Source organism: Fringilla coelebs (assembly GCF_963513975.1).
Source record: "Fringilla coelebs genome assembly, chromosome: 23".
In the NCBI taxonomy this organism is placed as follows: Eukaryota; Metazoa; Chordata; class Aves; order Passeriformes; family Fringillidae; genus Fringilla; species Fringilla coelebs.
This window is the reverse complement of record NC_140049.1, coordinates 3,312,804-3,327,366: the sequence shown is the minus strand read 5'-3', so window position 1 is coordinate 3,327,366 and position 14,563 is coordinate 3,312,804. Positions and strand designations below refer to the sequence as shown.

At 52.4% G+C, this 14,563-nt stretch overlaps 1 protein-coding gene across 1 annotated transcript in view; it reads right to left on the bottom strand.

Moving 5' to 3' along the window:
- Positions 1-12,834, bottom strand: part of CDK18 (cyclin dependent kinase 18) — a 35,616-nt gene extending 22,782 nt beyond the window's left edge. The window contains exon 1 of the mRNA XM_084220730.1: positions 12,082-12,834. The gene's annotated coding sequence lies outside the window, so the exon portion shown is untranslated. The remainder of the gene's footprint in view (positions 1-12,081) is intronic.
- Between the last annotated feature and the right edge of the window lie 1,729 nt (positions 12,835-14,563).

Genomic DNA, 14,563 nt, shown 5'->3' with positions numbered 1-14,563 from the left:
GATATTTGGGAAAGGAATCCCTTGGGCTGCAGGGTGGGAGCGGCCCCAGGAGCTGGGTTTGACCCGGGGGGGTGACACAGCTCGGCAGGGACAGCTGAGCACAGGGATCCCAGCCCCGCTCCCCTTTCCAAAAAGATATTTAAAGCACCAGGAATGACATCCTGGACACCTGATAGCCCTGTGGAATTTGAGAAATGCAGCCACTCGGGAAAGGAGGGGGACAAAGAGCAGCACACAAACGGTGCAGAGAAAAAGGGGAAGCCAAATCCTTGGGAAAAGCCTTTCCAGAGGGATCCTGGCCTCAAAGGCTCTGGACAGGATTAAATTTCCCAGAAAATAAAAACCACAAAACAGCTGGAATCTAAACAAAACCCCAGGTTCCTGTGGAGGAGCAGCAGCACCACGAGCTCTCGAAGCAATTAAGAGCTCGGCGCTTTGCCGTGGGTTTTCGAGGAGGCTGGGAATGTTTTGTCTTGACAAAAGGACTTGGAAAAAACCTGAACTCTCTGCCTGTTTCACTCCACAGCCTGAGACACCTGGATTTCCACATCCTAAGGAAGAGCTGGAGAGCCTTCAGTGGGATTAATGTTCCCTCCTCTGCCAGCAGGATCCCAGCTCTGCTCCTGAACCAGCCCCAAACCTCCCTGGCACAGATTTACCTGCCGAGCAGGATGGAATGAGAGGGGAAGGTGCTGAAAAAACCTGAAATCTGTCTGTTTTACTCCACAGCCTGGATTTCCACATCCTAAAGAAGAACTGGAGAGCCTTCAGTGGGATTCAAGCTCCCTCCTCTGCCAGCAGGATCCCAGCTCTGCTCCTGAACCAGCCCCAAACCTCCCTGGGGCAGATTTTCCTGCAGAGCAGGAATGGAATGAGAGGGGAAAATACTGCTGAAAAAACCTGAAATCTCTGTGTGTTTTCTCCACAGCCTGGATTTCCACATCCTAAAGAGCTGGAGAGCCTTCAGTGGGATTCAAACTCCCCCCTCTGCCAGCAGGATCCCAGCTCTGCTCCAGCAGCTCCTTGGAGCCGCCACTGCTCCTGAACCAGCCCCAAACCTCCCTGAAACAGATCTTCCTGCAGAGCAGGGATGGAATGAGAGGGGAAGGTGCTGAAAAAACCTGAAATCTCTGTCTGTTTTCTCCACAGCCTGGAGACATGAGGATTTCCACTTCCTAAGGAAGAGCTGGAGAGCCTTCAGTGGATTAATGCTCCCTCCTCTGCCAGCAGGATCCCAGCTCTGCTCCAGCAGCTCCTCAGAGCTAGCACTGCTCCTGAACCAGCCCCAAACCTCCCTGGGGCAGATTTTCCTGCAGAGCAGGATGGAATGAGAGGGGAAGGCGCTGCTGACCTCCTGTCCCCGCTCCAGTCACTCCCAGCCCTGGCCTGGGCCTCCCCCAGCACGCAGCTCTGGAGCAGCAGTGCCACAGTTGGGCATTGAAGGCACAAAAACCCCCGGGGTTGAAGGGATGGAAATCTGATTTATTTAAAGCCTGGCCAGGCAAACCCTGCCAGGCTCCTGCCCCGACTGCACTAAGCTGGGATTAAACCTGAAACCAGCCCTGCACCCATCCTTGGAGGGCCCTGTGGATGTGGGGATATCCCAGATTTCCCCTGGGATGGGAGGAAAAGCAGGCACGGGGAGGGGGGTGAGGAGGAGCCGACACTGGAGGGACCAGAGGGCGTCAAAGCACAGCAGGGGCTGTGAGCAGTATTATTTATATTTAAATAAATATATAAATATAATTGTTTATAAATATATAGACATATTTATATATCTATATTTATAAATATATTAAAATATTTATATAGTTCTAAATAAATATATAAATAATTATATTTATAACTATATGAAATAAATTAAAAATATAAATTTATAAATAGTTATATTAGAAGATAAAAATATAGAAAGATTTATATTAAATTATATATAAAATATAAATATAGACATCTATTTATATTTATAAATATATTAAAATGTTAATATAGTTATAAATAAATATATAATTATATTTATAACTCTATGAAATAAATTAAAAATATAAATATATAAATATAAGTTATATAAAATTATATAAAAACAAATATAAAGTATAATAAAAATAAAATATGCAAATGATATAGATATAGATATAGATATAGATATAGATATAGATATAGATATAGATATAGATATAGATATACATATACATATACATATACATATACATATACATATACATATAAACAATAGAAATAGAAGCATAAATATAAATATAAATAATAGAAATAGAAATAGAAATAGAAATAGAAATAGAAATAGAAATAGAAATAGAAAATATAAATGTAATGTATAAATAAATTATATAAAAATAATTATTTATAAATAATACGAATAAAGTATAAAAATATATAAATGTAAGAAATAGAATTATTTTTGGATGACTTTCTCATAGAAAGGGAAATCCTGCAGCATCTTTTATCCTGACCCTTCCTCATCCTGATGATCTCATAGCCCTGGCTGGGTGAGATGTGGGGTCTGGGGGTCTGGGGGATTTGGGGATCTGTGAGATCCTCCTGCTAAGGGAAGGGATCATCCCAGTCCTTGTTTTTCCCCTAAAAAATTAAACTTTTCCATAACAGCCCCTGAAAACCCTTCACACAAAAATCCAGTTTGATTTTACGTCCTTGTTGAAATGATCTCTGCTTTCACTTCCAAGTTAAGAAAAAACAGAATAGAGAGAGCCCAAGTGCAATAAACAGATTATCCCTGCCTGAGTGCAGGCTCTGATCCCTTCCTGGGGAGGAAAGGTTTCAGGGAGAGCTCAGAGTGTTTGGATAAACCTTGCTCCTCGTTAAACTGTAAATGCCATCTGTGCCACCCAGCCAAGGCCAGCCCCGCGTCCCCAGAGCTGTGGTGTCACTGCTGGGCAGAGCAAATACATCCCTGGGGCTGAAAAGCATGAATTCTCCTTTTAATATTTTAATATTTGAATAAATTCCAATTTGAAACTATTTTAATAATATATAATATGAATATTTAATATTAATATTATTAAATATATCATTATTAATATATTATTGATATATTATTGATATACTATTGATATATTATTAAATAACGTATTTATTTAATAATGATAATAATGATAATAATGATGATGATAATAATAATGATAATGATAATGATAATAATGATAATGATAATGATAATGATAATGATAATGATAATGATAAGGATAATAATGATAATGATGATGATGATGATGATGATAATAATAATAATAATAATAATAATAATAATAATAATAATAATAATAATAATAATAATAATAATAATAATAATAATATAATTTTAAAATTTATTTTCACTTCACTCCCAGCTTTTCTCTGCTATAAAAGCCTCCCTGGGGGAGTGAGCCCCGATGTCCTTGACAAGCCAGGCTGGTTCCTGCTCAAGCCTTGGAGAGATAACAGAGCCCAGAGCGAGATAACAGAGGGAAAGAGAGGGATCTCCCCCAGGAAAAGTCATGGCTGGGCAGCCAGGCGTTGGGCACTGCAGCCTGCTGGGCATGAAAGAGGCATCAGAAGCGGAAAATAATGGAAATAAATTCAAATATTGTGCTTTTCCCCCACTCCAAACCAAAACAGGGAGGAATTTCTTTGTGGTTTTCACGGGAAAATAACGGAAATAAATTCAAATATTGTGCTTTCCCTCCGCCTCCAAATGAAAACATGGTGGAATTTCCATGTGGTTTTCATGGAAATGGAGGAAAATCCACGCTAAAAAAGGGATGACACCAAGGAGGGCCTTGGGCACTGCAGCCTGCTGTGTGTTAGAGGCATCAGAAACTTAAAAATAACAGGAATAAATTCAAATATTGTGCTTTTCCCTTCACTCCAAATCAAAACATGGTGGAATTTCTAAATGGTTTTCACAGGAGGGAGGAAAATCCACACTAAAAAAGGGATGACGCCGAGCAGGGCCTTGGGCACTGCAGCCTGCTGTGTGTAAAAGAGGTGTCATAAATATAAAAATAATGGAAATAAATTCAAATATTGTGCTTTTTTCTCCCCACTCCAAATCAAAAATTAGAAGAATTTTGAGGTTTTCAAAGGAGAGGAGGAAAATCCACGTTCAAAAAAGGATGAGGCCGAGCAGGGCCTTGGGCCTTGTCAGGGAGAGAGGCCTTGGACACTGCAGCCTTCTGTGCATAAAAGAGTGATCAAAAATGTAAAAATAACGGAAATAAACTCAAATATTGTGCTTTCCCCTTGCTTCCAAATGAAAACAAAGAAGAATTTCCATGTGGTTTTCAAAGGAGTGGAGGAAAATCCACACTAAAAAAGTGATGACACTGAGGAGGGCCTTGGGCACTGCAGCCTGATGTGTGTAAAAAGTGTCAGAAGCGGAAAATTACGGAAATAAATTCAAATATTGTGCCTTTCTCCCCATTCCAAATCAAAAATTAGAAGAATTTCTATGTGGTTTTCACAGGAGGGAGGAAAATCCACATTCAAGAAGGGATGAGGCCGAGCAGGGCTGTTCCAATCCTCCTCTCCTGCCCCCAGCTGATAAGGAAGGCTGGAGATAAGGCAGGATTAGAGCCCTGAGGTTTGAATAGAGGAGGGATTTTGGGCCAGCAGGGCCTCCCAGTGCTCCCAGTTGGGATGTGGCTCAGCACTGGTGTGCCAGCTGCGGGCTGGGCCTGCCACGCTATGATAGCGCAATTAGCAGCACAATTAATCATTAATCAGGGGGATTGGGAGGGATTAAGTGCTTAAACAGCACACATGCTGCTAATGGTGATTTGTGAAAATGCTCCTTCCCCCTCGGGTGCTCTGCTGGGTGTGCCTGGAGTTGAAATGCCCCAATTGGGCTTTTTTGGGGCTCTTTTGTGAGGAAATGGCTCTGGCCAGCCCCTGTGGGGGATTTGGGGGAATCCAGAAGATTCCAGCTAGGGACAGGGCACCCACGGGAGTGAGGGGACAGCGTGGGACAGGACAGAGGTGGGACAGAAATGGGACAGGGACAGGACAGAGGTGGGACAGAAATGGGATAAAAATGGGACAGTGATGGAGCAGGGATGGGAGAGCATGGGACAGGGACAGGACAGAGATGGGGTTACAATTATGGGGCAGTGATGGGACAGTGACAGGACAGTGATGGGAGAGCACGGGACAGAAATGGGATAAAAATGGGACAGTGATGGAGCAGGGATGGGACAGTAACAGGACAGTGATGGGACAGTGATGGGATAACAATTGTGATGGGGCAGTGATGGGACAGTGATGGGACAGTGACAGGACAGTGGTGGGACAATAATGGGATAAAAATTATGGGACAGTGATGGGACAGTGACAGGACAATGATGGGACAGTGATGGGAGAGCATGGGACAGTGATGGGGTAACAATTATGGGGCAGTGATGGGGCAGTGGCGGGACAGTGATGGGACAGCGGGACAATATGGGACAGAGATGGGGCAGTGATGGGATAACAATAGGATAATGATGGCACAGAGATGGGACAGAGATGGAATAATGGTGGGGTAATAATGGGACAGCAGTGGGACAATGATGGGACAGCAGTGGGACAATGATGACACAGCAGTGGGACAATGATGGCACAGAGATGGGACAGTGATGGGACAGAAATGGGACAATGATGGGACAGGATGGGACAGTGATAGGACAGCAGTGGGACAATGATGGGACAGAGATGGGATAATGATGGGATAATAATGGGACAGAGATGGGACAGTGATAGGACAGCAATGGGGCAGTGATGGGACAGGATGGGACAAAGGATGGGACAGAGATGGGATAATGATGAGCTAATAATGGGACAGAAATGGGACAGTGATGGGGCACTGATGGGACACTGATGGGGCACTGATGGGGCAGCAGTGGGGCAGCTCCTGCTGCTCCTGCTCTCCCCAGGCACTTTGGGAGCCCCTGCTCAGCAGAGGATGCGGCGGGCAGGGTGTGGGGTGGTGTTGGGCTGATTTATTCAGTTCACTCTGGGCACACAGAGACTCTCCTCACTTTTGAATTTGTACCAGACACAAACCAGGCTGGGTATAACCAAACCCTCCAGTTCTGCCTCCTCCTCCTCCTCCTCAGAATCCCCAGACACACCAAGAACATCTCCTTGGTTCTGTTGTTTACAGGATCAGGGCTGGATCCTCAATTCCTGAGGTCTCCTGAAGGTCCCTCTGGATCTACATTTGCTCCATAAACCACCAGCCTAAAAGGTTTTCCACCCAATAATTCCAGTCACAGATGGCATAAATCCAAGCTCCAGGTGATGTTCCATGCTGGAATTCAGGGAGAAAAAGCCCCAAAGTGCTGAAATTTATATTCCTGTGTGTGTTCCCGAGTGCAGAATCGAGGCTCCTGCTCACAAACCTTGTCAGATTTAGCAACTAAAAAAAGCCATGGCTCCGAGAGTGGGAAGTGCTGGGAGCAACAGGAGAGAGGGAAAAGCTGGGGGTGTTTTGAGGATAAATCCCACCAGGATCAGGAATCTCAACCCCTGAGTGACCAGCACTGAATAATTAAATAGAAAATAAACCAATAAAATAAAAATAAAAAGAGCAGAAATAAAAGGAACGCTGGGAATGTTTCCCTGCTTCCCAAAAAAGTCACATTTTGATTTCTTTGGGGGTTTTGGTGTTTCTGGTCGGCTTCAGCAGCCTCTCCTTTTAAATGGAATGATTCAAGGCAAAATCATCGCACAAAACTGCTCAAAGCCAGTGCCCAGCCCCAGTCCAGCTGGGAAAATTTGGGTTGTTTTAAAGGAAATGGCTGAGGATTTCAAGGATTGGGGAAAAAACAGAGGGAGAGGGTTCATGGAGAGGGTTCAATAATAAAAAACACTGAAAAGGTGCCCAAAAGATGAATTAAATTAATAAACACCAGAGCACAGCGAGACAGGAGCTGTTTGATTCAGACCAACACATCCTGGAGAGAGTTTCAGGTCTCAGGTTTGAGATCCTGAGCTGCCAGTTGGGATTTTCCCAACCCCAGGAATAAACTCCGTGCCTCAGTTTCCCACTGATAATGAAAATGACGAGGGCGGTGCAAGGGGGGCACGTTTGGGTGTCACCAATAAAATTACAAAGGGAAAACATAAAAAAACCTAAAAGCTAACAAAATAATGAACTGAAAATGCCACTAATTGGAGTGTCCTCATTAGCAGCACCCTTCCAGCTGCCCACTGGAGCTCTCCCTTCCCAGGCACTCAGGGAAGGGCAGCGATTCCAACCCCGCTCCCTCCTCTTTTCCCCCTCTCTGCCTCTCAGCAGCAGCTCAGGTGATCCAGGTGTCCCAGCAGAGGTGACAGGGACCGAGCTCTGACAGCTCTGGATTGGGAATTTGCCACTCAGTTTGTGATTTTTGTTGTGGCAGTGGCAGGGATGGAGGGGTGACGGTGACAAACGAGGCATTGTCCCTGCTTTGAACCCCCACAGGGAGAGGGAAGGGGAGCAAACCCAGCTGAGATCCCCGAAATGCCCCATCTGAGCTGCTCCTGGATCCCAAAATGCAGCAATCCTTGCATCCAGCAGCTCAAACTCCCCTCTCTGAGCACCTCCCAAGTTATTTCTGCCCCCAGCACCCCGGGGGGGGCAGGGACTGCAGAAAATGGGAACAAAACCCACAGCCAAAGGTGGAATTGCTGGTGCTGGCAGCGGGATCCAGCTCACTGGAGCGAGTGCCTGGAGCATCCTCCTGCTCCTGAGCTGCATCCTTGCAGGTCCTGCCTCCACCTGGAGCACCCTCCTACTTTCTGAGCTGCATCCCCACAGTCCTGGAGCATCCTTCTGCTCCTGAGCTGCATCCCCACAGGTTCTGCCTCCACCTGGAGCATCCTCTTGCTCCTGAGATGCATCCCCACAGTCCTGGAGCATCCTTCTGCTCCTGAGCTGCATCCCCACAGGTTCTGCCTCCACCTGGAGCATCCTCTTGCTCCTGAGCTGCATCCCCACAGTCCTGGAGCATCCTCCTGCTTCCTGAGCTGCATCCCACAGTCCTGGAGCATCCTTGTGCTTCTGAGCTGCATCCCCATGGTCCTGAGCATCCTCCTGCTCCTGAGCTGCATCCCCACAGTCCTGGAGCATCCTCCTCCTTCCTGAGCTGCATCCCTGCAGGTCCTGCCTCCACCTGGAGCATCCTTGTGCTCCTGAGCTGCATCCCCACAGTCCTGGAGCATCCTCCTGCTCCTGAGCTGCATCCCCACAGTCCTGGAGCATCCTCCTCCTTCCTGAGCTGCATCCCCACAGTCCTACCTCCACCTGGAGCATCCTCCTGCTTCCTGAGCTACATCCCTGCAAGTCCTGCCTCCACCTGGAGCATCCTCCTGCTCCTGAGCTGCATCCCCATAGTCCTGCCTCCACCTGGAGCAGCATCCTGCTCCTGAGCTGCATCCCCATGGTCCTGCCTCCACCTGGAGCATCCTCCTGCTCCTGAGCTGCATCCCCACAAGTCCTGCCTCCCCCTGGAGCTGCCCTCTGCACCGAGAGCTGCTGCTCAGGTGCAGGAAGGAATGCCCAGGTTCCCAGCAGGGATCAGGAAGAGATGTGGGCAATTCCCAGTGGGGAATGCACCTGGGAAAATCCTGTGGTGGCCTGGAGCTCATCCCTAAAAGAGCAGGGAAAGGCAGGAGGAAAGGGAAGCTCTGAGGAGGGGGCTGGGAGGAGCTGTGTGGAGGGAGGGAGGTGAAGGACGAGCAGACAGATGAGAGGTGGCAGCGGTGGCAGCAGCACAGATGAACCCCAGCCCTCTGCCAGGGCTCCTCATGCTGCTCCCTGCCTCCAAAATCATCCTGCAGCACTTTCCAGTTTCTCTTCCAGCCAGACAGGAGATGGGAGCCAGAGATTGGGAGCGACTGAGCAAACAAGCAGCAGACGAGCAGCGCTGGCTGCGGGCAAAACGCGGCTGGGCTGGAGATGGGGAGAGGGCAAAAGATGCTGGGGCTGATTACAGAGCACTGAGCAAAGTTAATTGTTCACCAGATTGGGATCTGGGCCACGTCCATCAACAGGCTGCTTCCTGCCATCGGGTTTCCTGGACAAACAGCAGGAGCCAGTGGATTGAGAGGGGAGCAAAGCCAGCAGGGCAAAGCTCTGCCTGGACAGGGTTCACTGCCAGCAAAGGCCCTTCTCCAACAGAGCCCTCTCAGCGCTTCCCTGCCTGCACAGAGGCAAACCCAGCCCAGCCCAGCTGAGCTTTTGGGATGTCAGCACATGGATTACACAGCAGAACTCACTCCAGGCTTGGGATCTGCTCTGAGCTGAGCTGAGCTCCCCTGTCCTGCTCCCCTGTCCTGCTCCCCTGTCCTGCCTCAATTTCCCTGAGGATGGAAGGAGAATCTGGGAGGCTCCTACTGAGCCTAAGCCCTTTTGGAAACTCTTACTCTTCTTGGCCATGACTCCAAACAAACAGATCCCAGCTTTTCTGGAGATTCTCAGCCCTCCTGGCCCAAACCTCAGCTCTGTGGAAGCCAGAGGAATGTCCCAGGGTTTACAGGCATTGACCAAACATTCATTTCCCTCCAGAAGGCCAGACCAAGGGGATGATGGCCTCAGTAGAAACTGCAACGTGGATATTTTAATTCACGTGGACACCTGACCAGGTGGTGGGACAGGGAGAACGGAAGGATCCTCATGGATTTGGGAGATCAAAACTCAGCAGAGCTCCCTGCAGCACCCTGAGCCATTTTGCCCCTGTGCTTTACCCCTGTGCAAAATGCAGCTGCTCTCATCTGCCTGCTCTGGGAAGGCAAAAACTGTCCCCAGCCTGTCCCTGGGGGACAAGTGACACTGACTGTGCCCTGCAGCACCCCAGCCTGTCCCCAGGGGACAAGTGACACTGGCCATCCCCTGTAGCACCCTCGGTACTCCAGCCTGTCCCTGGGGGACAAGTGACACTGGCTGTGCCCTGCAGCACCCTCTGCACCCCAGCCTGTCCCCAGGGGACAAGTGACACTGGCCATCCCCTGCAGCACCCCAGCCTGTCCCCAGGGGACAAGTGACACTGGCCATCCCCTGCAGCACCCCAGCCTGTCCCCAGGGGACAAGTGACACTGACTGTCCCCTGCAGCACCCTCTGCACCCCAGCCTGTCCCCAGGGGACAAGTGACACTGGCAAGGAATGTACATGAGAGGCAGCAGCTCAAGATTTAAAGCAGCTCGTTTGGAGGCCAATAAAAAGCAGCCAACTGCACATCAGCCACCTGTGACTAGCAGAGTGTGACACCATCCCTTCCCTCTGTCACTCTGTCACTCTGTCACTCTGTCACCAGCACAGCCTCTCTGAAGGGTCCATTCAGGGCTGCACAAAGAGCTGCCTCAGTGAGAGGGGCCTCCACGGCAGGGAGATGAGGATTCAGTGCTCCCCATCCCTGCCAGCACCCCAGAGCTCTGCAGAGCTCAGGGAGCAAAGCCCTGAGAACAAAGCAAGGTCGGGAGTTCCAGATGGGGAACTCGGACGTGGGGACACGGCGGTGACGTGGCCAAGGCCAGGCAGAATCCCTGGCAAGGCCACGGACAGGGGGAGATCTCCAGAGCCCTGATTAGTTGTAATTTTTTCTCTCTTCCTCCCAGCAGGATGAGAGAGGAGGAACTCCCAGGATTTCTGGCGAGGTTGTTCCACTACTCATTTATTAACTGCTCCCATTTGGACGTGGTACTGATATTTTCCAGCGTGAGTGAGTAAGCCTGGGAACTTGGGAACAAATCTGTGAGCCCTGCCTGGAGCACGGACACCAAAACTTGCTCAGAAATCTTCTGGCAGAGAGAGATTGTGACAGAGAGCCTGAAAATCAGCAAACTCTGAGCGGGGTGCCTCACACACTGAGAAAGTTCCGTGGATGGGACGAGCCAGGTGCTCTCCTATTCCAGCCTCTTCCTTCTGGGATTCTTGGACATCCCCTCCCACTTTTTCCTAGGGAGGAAAGGATGCTCCACACCACAATGCACTGAGATTTCCGTGCCACCCCTGTGTGCCTGCTGACACCATGTCCATTACCCAGCGGCCAGATTCCTGGAGGGAATCTCTTCAGGACCATGGGAACTGCTTTTCCCGACCCCTCCCCTGCCCCACAGGCGCTGTCACAGCCTGGTGGAGAACAGGACTCTGCTTGCACTGACCTCATCTCAGCCCCACGTGTCGCTACATCCCAGATCCACACCCCAAATCCACCCCACACCGCCGAGGAGGGAATTAATAAATCCCAGCTCCTCGCAGGGCCCTGTTTGACGCCTCTTGCCCTTTCACAAACCTCATCCAGAGGCTCCAGCTTTCTGCCTGATGCTTGTTCAAAGCTTTTCCCCCTTCAGGCACCATCTCCAAGCCCAGCACACATCACATTGCACCGCTGCTGTCCTTGATGCACAGCACAAAACCCAGCGCCAGCAGCCCCAGGCCTGACCCTGATTCTTTCTTCCTCTCAGAGCTGATGCCACCATTGTGCCAACACGCTCAGCCCGGGTTGTTTTCACCCAGAGACGGGGCTGTTAAAGCTTTTCAGGCTGGCCTGGCACGGAGGGCAGCTCTCAAGGGGCTTCTGGGAACAAAGAGGGGGACACATTCTGGGGCACACCCCCGGGAACTTGTCACAGCAACAGGCAGCGCTGGAGAGATGCAGCTGATTGTGACAGCCGCCAAAAACTGCAGCGCCAGGGGAATGCCGAGCTGCCAGCCCGGGGCAGGGCTCCCTCCCACCCGACAGACCCTGGGTGTCACCCCCGGGCGCTTCCACACTCCAGGAATCCCCCCAGGCCCCTCACAGCGGGACCCACCCAGGGATGCCCGTCAAAATCCAACACTGGGCTTGACCTGGGCTCCCTGAAACAGATTTAGGACCAAACACGCGCAGGAATCTCCCTCACCAGGGAGCACCAAGGTACAAATCCGTACCGAGCTGAGCCCTCCCTCTCCCTACCTCCAACTCTCCCCTCCCCTCGCACTTTGCGCCCCGCCAGTCCCAAAGGCACGGCGGTGACCCCCGGAGGCGCTGGGGGGGGCGAACAGGACCCCCGGAGGATCTCGGGGGACGGGCAGGGTCCCCGGCCCGCGGCACGGTCACCCCGGCACTCACCGGCCGCCGAGCAGGTCGTTCTCCCTCCTGCCGTGTCCCTTCCTCCTTCCTGCGGGGCAGAGCAGGGGCGGTGCTGCGGGAGCCGCGGGGCCGCTCCGGGAACGGGGCCGGGCTGCGAGCGGAGCGGGGCCGGCACCGGAGAGCGGCTGGAGCGGGGCCGGCACCGGAGAGCGGCCGGAGCGGGGCCGGCACCGGAGAGCGGCCGGAGCGGGGCCGGCACCGGAGAGCGGCCGGAGCGGGGCCGGCACCGGAGCGGATGCTGGAACCGGTACCGGAGCAGGAGAGGGTTGGAGCGGTGCCGGAGCACGGGAGAGCTGGAAAGCTGTCGGTGCCGAGCAGGAAAAGGGTTGGAGCGGTCCCGGTGCCGGTGGAGTGGGAGCGGTGACGGTGCCGAGCAGAGCGGAGCTGGAGCGGTTCCGGTGCCGAGCAGAGGGGAGCTGGAGCGGAGCCGGTGCCGGTATCGGGCAGGGCGAGTTGGAGCGGTGCCGGTGTCGGTGTCGGGGGAATTGGAACGGTGTCGGTGCCGGGGGAATCGGAGCGGAGCCGGTGCCGGTAGCGCAGCCCGGGCGGTCGGAGCGCAGCCGGGCGCGGTGCGGGCGCGGTGCGGGACCCGGCGCGGTGCGGGAGCGCTGCCGGCGCTCGGCTCCGTGCGGCGCTGGCTCCTCCCCGCCGCAGCCCCGCGAGCAGGAGCCCGCTCGGCCCCGCTGGCCCGGGCAGGAGCCGCGCAGGGCGAGCACAAACACACAAACACGCACGCACGGCGATCCCCGCCTCGCACTCCGGTCCAGCTCCCTCCTGCGGCTCCTCCTGCTCCTCCTTGAGGCTCCTGGCAGAGCCGGGGCAGCCCGAGACACCGGGACCGGCAGCCGCGGGGGTTTCAGCCTCTCGGGGTTGTGGATTTAGCAGCGGCTCCCCCACCCATTCCAGCTCCTTGTTGTCTTATATTTAGCCAAACATTCTGGGTTGGCCAAAAATAGAGCAGCCGTGGAAATAAATCAGGCTGACTGGAGGTGCCAACATTGTCTGCCTGAAAGTAATTAATTTCTTATATCCTCGGCTATATTAATCCTCGCCTTCCCTGCACACGCCGCCCTGTCTGTCAGCAGAGTCGCTGTAATTAGCGCCGAAATCTGGGGGATGTGCAGGAGGGTTAAGGTGGTGGGGAAGGGCAGGGGGAAACCAGGGCAGGGAAGGCACAAAATCCATCTCCACAGGGGAGTGGGAGCACGGAGGGCACAGCAGGGCTGGCGAGGAGGATGGAAGGGTTCTCAAGTTCTGTGGGGGAAAATCCAACATTTAGGGTCTTCTTTCCAGACGTGGATATTCCACAAAAAAAAACCTGCCCAGGAGACACAAATTTTTACTTCCTCAGTTCTGCTGCTGCCAGAGCTCCTTTTCCCCGTGTTCCTTTCGAATGTGGGAGTCTCGCTGGACTTGCTGACTCTCAGTTTTTATCTCAGAACCGCCAGGCTGGCTGGGAGACACCTCGAGGAGTGGGGCAGAGCTTCCCAGATGGCGCAGCAGGAGCAGCAAATCCGAGCTCCCTTGGAGGGAAGGGATGTTCTAGAAGAATCCATCTCCTCTGGTACCTTCAGCCTGTCCAGAGCAGCACCCCTGAGGCCCTCAGCAATGTTGGGGTGCCCTGGGAGTGGGGTGAAACCACAGCAGCTCCTCAGTGGGAGCAGGAGCTGAACCAGCCCCTGTGAACTGGGGCTGCCCCTCTCGGAGCAGGTGGGGGGCTCAGAACTGAGACCCAGCGGGGACGTGGTGGCCTTGCAGCAGGGGGGAGAGGCCATCCTTGGTGACACAGGGTGAGCAGCTCGTCTGTCACCCGGGTCTGATGGGGATTGGCGTCCTTGGCTCTGCAGGGCTCAGGGAGGAGCGGCAAAGGTGGGACCAGGGGTGACGTGGGTGCGGGGTGTGACACGCAGGGCTGGGTGTGACATCCAGGGCTGGGTGTGACATTCAGGGCTGGGTGTGACATCCAGGGTTATGTGTGACACCCAGGGCTGTGTGTGACATTCAGAGTTATGTGTGACATGCAGGGCTGGGTGTGACATGTAGGGCTGTGTGTGACACCCAGGGCTGTGTGTGACACCCAGGGCTGTGTGTGACATTCAGGGCTGTGTGTGACATCCAGGGTTATGTGTGACACCCAGGGCTGTGTGTGACACCCAGGGCTGTGTGTGCCATGCAGGGTTATGTGTGACATGCACAGTTATGGTGTGATATGCAGGGCTGTGTGTGCCATGCAGGGCTGTGTGTGACACCCAGGGCTGTGTGTGCCATGCAGGGCTGTGTGTGCCACCCAAGGCTGTGTGTGACACCCAGGGCTGTGTGTGACACCCAGAGCTGTGTGTGACACTCAGAGCTGTGTGTGCCATGCAGGGCTGTGTGTGACACCCAGGGTTATGTGTGTGACACCCAGGGCTGTGTGTGCCACCCAGGGCTGTGTGTGACACCCAGAGCTGTGTGTGCCACC